The sequence below is a fragment of the Tiliqua scincoides genome, chromosome 4 (genome assembly GCF_035046505.1).
Source record: "Tiliqua scincoides isolate rTilSci1 chromosome 4, rTilSci1.hap2, whole genome shotgun sequence".
In the NCBI taxonomy this organism is placed as follows: domain Eukaryota; kingdom Metazoa; phylum Chordata; class Lepidosauria; order Squamata; family Scincidae; genus Tiliqua; species Tiliqua scincoides.
In genome coordinates, this window is record NC_089824.1 from 214,096,881 (window position 1) to 214,107,093 (window position 10,213).

The 10,213-nt window shown below is 43.6% G+C and overlaps 1 pseudogene; it reads right to left on the reverse strand.

Moving 5' to 3' along the window:
* Positions 1–890: 890 nt before the first annotated feature.
* On the reverse strand, positions 891–1,012 carry LOC136650710 (5S ribosomal RNA; annotated as a pseudogene).
* Positions 1,013–10,213: the final 9,201 nt, after the last annotated feature.

Genomic DNA, 10,213 nt, shown 5'->3' on the forward strand with positions numbered 1-10,213 from the left:
GCACTTCTAAGAGAGCATTGACGCTGATGAACAGTGTCTGACTTGAAGGGAGCAGGATATTTCTGTGGATATATCACCAGTTACATAAAAAATTGTGACCCATATTCCCTGAATTAGTGGACTTCAGGTTGATTCATATGCCCAATGTACTTGTCAGACAGTCTTTTTTAAATCCTTATGTGTAGGACTTTGAGGCTTCACACCCAGGAGGTTATCATGGAGAAGTCGCCTGAGTCTCAAGTGCATGCCAGTCAAATCTCACTCAGTGATGGTACCTGGAGCAGAGTCTCCCTTGAAGATCTTAACAGGTGAATTCATAAGATAGAAAGTGGTCCTTAAGTACTGAGGGTCAAAGAGCCCAATCCTATTCTCCCCCCTCCACCGATGCAGTGGCACCAAAATGGCTACAACTGCATCCTTCAAGGGGGGTTTGTGCAGGTCTTCTCTGGGTAGGGGAACAATTGTTCCTTTATCTGGAGGTAAACCTCTGTGTGGTGGGAGGGGTGTCTACTTGGACCTGTGTTTGCTTAAATAGCTGAGGTGGATCTGCATGAACCCACACTGTGGGATCCAGGAAAGGGGTTAAGATTCAGTGGCCACCACTGCTGCTACCAAACCCACGCCCTCCCTACCCCCATTCCAACATGCCCACCACTCCTCTCTCTCCTGATGATTTATCTGCTGTGGCAGGTGGCAAGAGAGCTGACAAATCAGATGGGAGGGGGCCACTTGCACAGCATGGTGAGGTGGCTTGCAAAACTTAAATGCTTTGTACCACCTCTAGCTATGCTACTGGTAAGACATATGGGGTGGGAATGACTGGAAAGCCAGTGTTGCTAGGGAATGGGAGTAGTGGTTGGCAACCTTCAGTCTCGAAAGACTATGGTATAAGCCTACAGCACCCGGTATTCCCAGGCGGTCTCCCATCCAAGTACTAACCAGGCCTGACCCTGCTTAGCTTCCGAGATCAGATGAGATCGGGCATGTGCAGGGTAACAGTCTCTTTTATGGCCCCCTTCGGCAAACTGTCACATATAAAACTAGTTGCAATTCCTGAAAATTTTCTCTAGGGCCCCTGCCCCACATAGAGAATTCTTCAGTAATCCAGGCAAGATATGGCTAAAGCATAGTGATGGAGGGATTAATGGCAATACCCCAAAGAGGAACACTAGTCTGGAGAGATGCTGTTACTGGACTCCGTGTCCACATGGAAGCTGCATACAACCTGAAGAAATGAGGATTCCTTCTCTTCTTTCAGAGTGTGGACATATCAAGCTTGCCTTGATGACAAGTTGATCCATTGATTTATCCAGCCCAGCATTATCTACTCCAGTGGTTATCACACAATTAGCACTGGGACCCACTTTTTAGAATGAGAATCTCTCAGGACCTACCGGAAGTGACATCATGACCAAAAGTGACATCATCAAGCAGGAAAATCGTTAACAATCATAGACTGCAATCCTACTCACACTATCTAGGAGTAAGTACCATTTGCTATCAATTGTTAAAAGAATATACATAGTAGCTAGTTAAAAGTAGAGCTCTGTAACAGTTCCCCAAATGTAGTCACATACCATGGTAGCATCAAGTCTGATATATTAAAAATAAAATATTGACATGGTTGCAGACCCACCTGAAATTGGCTCGTGACCCACCTAGTGGGTCCCAACCTACAGTTTGAGAAACACTGATCTACTCTGTTAGCAGCTCTGAAGTCTCATAGAAGATACTTCTAGACTCCGAAGTGTGACTATGCTACTAACTGACCCATGACCTTCAGCATGTAGTGCATGTGCTCTACCCTGAGCTGGGTCTCTTCCTGTTGACTGGCTTCCTTTTCCTCACTGGCAACTTGATAGCATCTTTAAAGAACCATCTGTTCATTTTGCATCCCTCTTGTTTTGAATGGGAGATCAGATCCTCCAGAGACACTGGATTCTTATATTTCTTCTAGACAACATTTGAATTGCAGTACTTATCAGCCGGTGTTCTTGTGTACCAATGGACAAATAGTGCTGTGAGTAGCGTACCAGAAAAAGATATTTTATGGCAGGCTTGACCTCATTAGCAGGAGCTTCTCCTAGGCTCATCACTTGCTCTCTAGGGCTTTGCAAAGAGCACACTTCTCTGTGCCAAAACCTGCTTTGACTGCATCAGCACAATTGGACAAAGACGATTTTGTTGCAAACCAAGGGAGGAATGTGCCCAAGAAGATGAGAACAGCAATCTTAGATGCTGATTATGCCCCAACGAGCACAAAATGTGTTGTACACATTGATGCATCTGGACAATGGAAGAAGAGAAGACAATCGGAGCCTTCAGAAAATCCTCCATCTCCTCTGTGGTTTTTTGAAAAACGTTTTCCTGCATGCTTAATTACTGGGACGGTAAGAAGATTTTGCAGTGGGTGTTAATCCACTGACTGACCTGGAGTGTGTGCTTTTTGCAAAAAGCTATGAGAGTCTAATGAAATGCATTCGGTGAAGTCAATAAGGTGGTTAAACATCAGGAGAAGCAAATATCACAGCCCGCTATTTGTGCAGGTGTAATATTCAGGCAGGGGAAAAAAGTATTTGCTCTTCAAAAAAGGGAAAAAAGCACCTTCATCTTGCACTGCCGGTTCTCTTTGTGTGCCCCAGGATTTATTTAGGATTATGGCAAGCACCCCAATATGCTTGCTTGAAACCCCACATTCCTGGGATGTTTTGTAAGGGTTAAAAGTCTTGTGCCCTTAAGGAGGGCCAAGACTCAAATGTGTCAATTTATTAGGACTCTGATATATTTTCTCCTGAGCACCAGTTTGAGACTTCACCTTCCTTTTTAACTCTGCTCTGGATAGTCAAGGCATGTGTGAAGAGAGAGACACACACATAGGACTATTGCTGAACCTGCTGAAATATGTCGCTGTGTGCAACGTGGACAGGGATCACCTCTCTCACTTTGGGACTACATGGAGTTTCTAGTATGGGTACATGTGTACGCACATATCTCCTGTTGCACAATAGGGTCATTGCACGAAACTCCCAATGTCATATGGAGGAGAACTGAGAACTGGCATACAATATATTGCAGAATACTCCAAAACGCAAGAATGTTCGGTTTTCGCAACCGGTTTTCGGAAGTCAACAAAAAAAGGTTCTGGGCAGCATTCTGTGCCTCAGACCCCAAGGGAGTTTGCTGAAAGAACTATCTATAAAGGTCCAAGGCTCAGAAAGCCACACAGAGTCTTTATTCATCTACTTCTGAAAACCGGAACTTGATGAAAATGCACGGCGTCTCTGAGGCTCAGAATACCTCTGGACCCAACCAGAGCAAGGCTCAGGTTGCGTTCAGAACTCTAGTGGGCCCCTAAAACTGCAGATTTCATTATCTTCAGGTTTCTGTATCTGTGGGGAGGGGGGTCTAGGAGTGGAACCCCTGCAGATAAGGAGGCACCACCTGCATTTTTAGTTGCTAAGGGTGTTTGAATGAATTTAGGATATTCTGTGCTGAATCCAAAAATGGCATCGGTTTGGCTTGATTTTTTTCTAGTTTGGGGCTATGACATAGCCACGTTATATGCTGATTCAAGGGCCTTCCTCATGAGGAAGATGGTTCCATAGCTTCCTCACGAGGTAGCTTCTTGAATCAACCTCTAAGGTGACTGTGTCATATCCCCAAAACTAGAGCCAATCGGGCACAACCGATGCCATTTTTGGATTCCGCATCCCAGATATAAAATGTGTGTAGGCCTGTGTTATGCTTGGAAGGCTTTAACTTATGAACACCGCAGTGAAAGAAAACTTGCCACAAGGCTCCAGCCCAACTCGCCCCAGCTTTGGGCATGCCTTAAAGCACAATCTAGGTCTGCGGTGTCAAACATAAGGCCCGTAGGCTGGATATGGCCCTGGAAGCTCTTTATCATCCCACATGATAACTGGGCACTTCCCAGAGCTGCCGTTTCAACGGCTCCACTTCTGTTGAGGTGTCGCCTTGCAGAGCCCCACTCAGCTCCTGAGCTGTGAAGTAACACCTTGGCAGAAGCCGTGTGGCTGAAAGGGCAGTCCTTGTGATCACTGGGCTCTCTCATATCTTGAGAAGATTCATTTCCTCTTCTGTCATTTGCAGCTGATGAGTTTCTATGTGAGGAAAAAAGTGCTTTTTTCTGACCATCAACAGCTTAATGTCATCACTTCCTGCTTAATTGTGTCGCTTCTGTCCCCCAGCAGACACCATGAATGCTATTTGGCTGTGGTGGCAGCGGTGTCACTGGACGTTGAGGGAAGATGTAGGCCCTCCTCCTCCTCTTGCACACCACTGTGCAGGAAGAGGATGGGGTTTGCCTGGACTTCATGGCAGGCTAGGGAAAGCAGTGGATGGATACAGGGTACCACCCACCAACTTGCTACTTCTTCCAGCTTGCTTCTTGTTGGCACGTATTTCTACTGATGTAACAGGCAGATTGCCCCTGTGTGGGGTGTACTGGTTTATACATGCTCAGGACTGTGTGTCACTCTCTACAGTCCCAATCCCTACCTTATTCTGTTTTTTCTTATGGAGGAAAATTCCCCTTTGTAACTCATTTCGCTTATAAGTCCCAGCTTCCTTGTCTCTAACCCTGACTTTTAAAGTGGACCTCCTGTACCCAAGAAACAGCGTAATGAAACTTTTGTTTAGACCAGTGTTTCTCAAACTGTGGGTCAGGACCCACTAGGTGGTCGCGAGCCTAATTCAGGTGGGTCCCCATTCATTTCAAAATTTTATTTTAAATATATTAGACTTGATTCCTCCATGGTATGTGACTGCATTTGGGAAAATGTTACAGCTCTGTACTTTGAACAGGTTACTATGTATATGCTTTTAATAATAATAGTAAATGGGATTTACTCCTGGGTAAATATAGGTAGGATTGCAACCTAGCAGCCCAATCCTACATATGTCTACTCAGAAGCAACTGTCATTGAGTTGAATGGGACTTACTCCAAGGTAAGTGTGCCTAGGATTGCAGCCAAGGATTTTTAAAAATGTTGCTGTTTGATGATGTCACTTCTGGTGGGTCCTGGCAGATTTTCATTCTGAGAAGTGGGTCCCGGTGCTAAAAGTTTGAGAATCACTGGCTTAGACAATTGGGTAGAAAACCTTCATATTATACACAGACTGTGGTTTCACAATGGTGGCAATATCTGTATAGTTTATTATTATTATTATTATTATTATTATTATTATTATTATTATTATTATTATTATTATTATTATTATTATTATAGTTTATGCAAAGTTGTGGCAGGGTGAACCTTTTTGTTTGAAATCAAATGTTCTTCTGCAGATTCTGAATTGCACCGTAAGAAAGATCCAGTGCTGCCGTCTCCCAGTGAAATTGCCAACATTGTGTTGACTTTCCTTCCAGGTTGTCTTTAGTATGCCTGTGCTTTGTCTCATTCTTCATCGCCCCCTCCTGCACTCTGGACTTCAAAGAGCAGGAGGCAGGGTCTCTCAGAGGCTGCCATCGGTTCCACTCCATGTATTTGGCAACAGGGATTATTGCAAGAGAAAAATCAGTGAACCAGCTCCTTCCCCCTCCGAAGGCCTTTCTGTTTCCATTTTTTGACATGCCAAGTGGCTAATGTTTCCATGCAAGAATGCTCCAAGGTCAGTTGTATATTGTGGCTTCAGCATGACAGCAAACATGCCACCAAGTCCTTGGGTCAGCAATATAATGACCCAAGACTTTTCTTCCTTGCATGTTTTTTTAAAGGCAAAACACAACTTTCTACAAGAATTTCTGTGTTTCATTAACTAAGCAGAAGAGGCCAGGCTTTGTCCACTCATTCTTTGTTTTACAAATGAGACAGCTGCTTGTGCATTGAAGTTTTGGGTCAAAGCATCCAAACTTTCTTTTCTTTCTCTCTTCTAAGGCAGCGTTGCCCACATTTTTTAATTTGGTGTGTTCCAGGCCAAAGCATGGCTATTTATTGTCTGCCAGTTGTTCTTATCTGTATAGACCCATGTTGTTGAGATGCCCACACTTTTGGCCTGTCCTTTTTCATTTTTTTTCTGTTTAAAAATAGCTTTTAACACTTGCTAAATTGGAGAGACTCTGGACGATCAGGTTGTATTACTTGTTCAATGCCATGTTGAAACTATGTTTTATTTTAGCCTCCCAAAGTGGAACAAAGGCTGCATCTCAGTTGGCCAACCTTGGTTTTGCCCTTGGCCTGTGGGACAAAAGGTGCACGGAACACAGCCTATTTTCTGCAGACGTAAAGAAGCAAGCAAACAAAGGAGAACCCCATGGAAACTTAGTTGTCTTTTAATTGGTGTGTGGAATTAGTGATGGAAGCAAAACCTGAAATGGGAGGGTGCTGGGATGGAAGTAATTGTAGTTATTTATTTAATTAAAAGATTTATATACCGCTTTTCCTAAGGGTCAAAGTGGTGTACAACACATACACCCCCCAAAAAAACCCAATAAAACACAATTGCATAAAAACAATAAAAAATTATACTGGAACAGAACAGAATTGGGGGAGAACCTATGAATGCTGATTAAAAGGAGCATCCTCTAAATTCTCAGTTTTTGCCTTTACATAAGAACAGCCCCACTGGATCAGGCCATAAACCCATCTAGTCCAGCTTCCTGTATCTCACAGCGGCCCACCAAATGCCCCAGGGAGCACACCAGATAACAAGAGACCTACATCCTGGTGCCCTCCCTTGCATCTGACATAGCCCATTTCTAAAATCAGGAGGCTGCACATACACATCATGGCTTGTAACCCATAATGGATTTTTCCTCCAGAAATTGGTTCAATCCCCTTTTAAAGGCATCTAGAGTGAATTTATAGAGTGAATTAGGATCAGATCCCAATCCTTCTGCATTTTGTTCCATGATGAATTGAATCCATTGTGGTCTCCCTATGATGTATCTCCCTGCTAATTGGGTAAGAGGCACTTTTTCAAGTGGATGCTCCTTTTTGAGCAGGGGGAGAGTAACTGGCCCACCTCACCCCAGCAGTGTCTGTTCTAGTGGCTGTCTGCTGGTGTTCTTTTTGCATCTTTTTAGATTGTGAGCCTTTTTGGGACAGGGAGCCATTAGTTATCTTATTTTTCTCTGTAAACCGCTTTGTGAACTTTTAGTTGAAAAGCGGTATATAAATACAGTTAATAATAATGTACATTTTGTGAGCACTCCCTGTTGTGCTTCTCTTCCCAAAAATGTCAGGGTTTGTACTGGGCATTGTGGTAGTGCAAGGACTTACTGCCAAAGTAGTGCATTTCAGACTGCAAACTACGCATTTCAGGTGGAAAGTAGGAATGTGTGTGCATGGAAGTTTGCATGTCACTCAGGAGATGTGCCTTCATGCAGCCTTGGTGGAATATATAAGACACTGGAGGTGATGGTACTAACCATGAGTTCATTTGCATAATTGCAATTTTATGTTAAAAAACTCATCAAATTTTGAATACTCTGCAAACCTGTGTTTCCAAATAATCCTTGCTGTACATGCTAGGCCAGTGGTTTGCAAACTTTTTAGCACTGGGACCCACTTTTTAAAATGGCACTCTATTGGGACCCACCAAGTTTTATGAGATTTAAAAAGAAAGGTGATCTAGAAAGAAATATTTTTATTTATTTACAAGTAATATTTTATTTATTTAAAAAAAACTGTATTCATTTCTCGCAATAAGCCAGTGCTAATGAATAGCATGAAAGCTTAAGGAGCTTAGTTATGTGACCCAGTCTTCACCTGCCCCCCACTACCTATCATTGATGGATTTGGAAAAAAAAAAACACCAGAAAAAAAGATGCTAAAACGTTTATCTCCCTATATTTTCACAAGCTTGCAAACTGCAGGACCTCAGCTCCTTGCAAAGTGCAGGAGCTCAGTTGTTTGCAGGGCAATTAGCAGCTGTCTTGCAGACTGCAGGAGCTCAGCTCTTTGCAGGACATTTAGCAGCTATCTGGTTTTTGAATAGTGCTTGAGGCAATTAGTTACCTGATCTTTCCATTCCTTGTGTTTTCATTGGAGGCTCTGTGGAATCCACCAGAAATTGGGTCATGACCCACTGGGTCCTGCCCCGCAGTTTGAGAAATGCTGGATTAGGCAATCTCATCACAGATGCCAAAATTTTCACAAGCACTGTGTATGACATTTTAAGTGATTGCATTCCAATATGTCACAGTCATGGTATGTTTCCTGGTAGGGGGAAAGATATATATAAATATATATATGTAGGAACGTTGCAGGTGTGTGACAGATAGGGAGCAGAACCTGGCATCTGGACTGCTTCCACCACCACCCCTGAAGGGTTGGCCCATTCATGAGGCCAGCTGAAGTGGTGCCTCAGGCAGCAGATAGATGGGATGGCACCCTTCTGAGTCCAGCTTGCCTCCACTGCCCCTCTTCCTTCCATGCCCTGGATTAGAAAAGGAAAAGAGGGGCAAAGAAGAGATGTGGAGGGGAGGAGAGTGCTGAGCTAGAATGCTGGAGAGTAGGAGTATCGAAGGCTGGTACATCATCAGGCATTTGGGGGCAGCACCTGGCATGCCACCTGGAACATCAGAAGGTCTTGGACTGACTCTGGCCCAGTCTGAAACTTCTGCAGTGGGCTTATGGTTCGAAGTGGGAGTGAATGCCATTTCAATGCTTTCTGGTGGGCCGCTGTGAGATACAGGAAACTGGCCTAGATGGGCCTATGGCCTGATCCAGTGGGGCTGTTCTTATGTTCAATCTGGATGTGGAATTTGAAGGAACCTGGGCTCAGCTTGAATGGGATGAAGCTTTTCTAATAAAGGGCTTTCATATGATGAGCTCTCCTTATTGTGAATGTGCTCCATTGATATCCACAGTTCCTTGAAACTCTCACAGAATCTGGGATAGGAGCAACTGGGGGGGTGTTGTGATGCTCTTTTAAGAATCCAGCCTTGCGTTTGGGGAATTGTGGTCTGTCTGTCTCATCACTTCTTTATCGTTTTGCCTAAAGGCAAGGAAAACGTTGAAGAGGGTTCCTTCCTGCAAGTGGTGTTGGGACAAGGGCAGAAAGGACAGCCAAGGTCAGGTTCAGCCCTCCTTTCAGCAGGCTGGTTCAAGATGAACTGTGAACCGGCCCCAGGAGTCAATCACAAATCAAATAACCAAATCTGTTTTAAAAAGGTCAAACTTTCTTTCTTTCTTTCTTTCTTTCTTTCTTTCTTTCTTTCTTTCTTTCTTTCTTTCTTTCTTTCTTTCTTTCTTTCTTTCTTTCTTTCTTTCTTTCTTTCTTTCTTTCTTTCTTTCTTTCTTTCATATGAAGTATGAGGCATTTAAAATTCTTATTGTACATTCTCATGAGAACGGTTGTAATGAAAAGGGGGAGCGCGCTCATTATAAATCCATTCTCCTGGTAATAATTGTAACTAGAACAGTAACTGCGACAAACGTAATTCGTTAATTCATCCATATGACAACTTGAGTGCTGAAATACTAGTTGGGGGCATTGCACAATCTTATCAAAGCTGACTTGGGCTGTGGAAGTTTATCATATATATCAGTGCTGCTACTGCCTGGAGGGTTTTTAGAGCAAAAGCAATGTAGCCTCATTGGAGCACTGAAAGCTTTAGAAAGGACTGAGTACAGAGTATCCATTGGCAGTAGGGAAAAAAGAGCACACAGGCTGTCGGATTGCAGAAATGGAAGCAGCTGTTCTACTGTTGCATGCAAGCGAACCCCTGGAAAAGAGGCAGAAGAAGAAATGGGGGCAGAACAGGGGCAAGGAAGGAGGCAAGTCGGGGTTAGAGTAGCACCCACCATGGTCAAATTACAGTGGATGCTTTCCCCTTCGATAGAAGCCAGTGTACCCTCTTTCTCTCCTTGGACTTGCACCACCTAAAAGGATGGCACTACCTAAAGGGGGGATGGTCTGAGTAGGCCCATTGGCAGTTGAAGGGCTTGCGAGGAGGTAAGGGAAAATACAGGTGAGACCTTGGTATCTGCTGATTTGACTCACCACTGATATCACAGTCCACTTTTAAATGCCTTGTAATGAGGAAAAAAGCACCAAAATCAAATTTACCACCTTCGTGCTGTTAAATAATTATAATTTCATTCCATTAGATTCTATTATTGACCCCATCTAGTATAGCATCTATACCAATGCATTCTGGGACGACAGTGGAGGAGCAAGAAACCTGGAAGTGGATCTTTAAAGCTATTTTTCTACTGATTTAGTATCCACTGATTTTTTTTTTAAT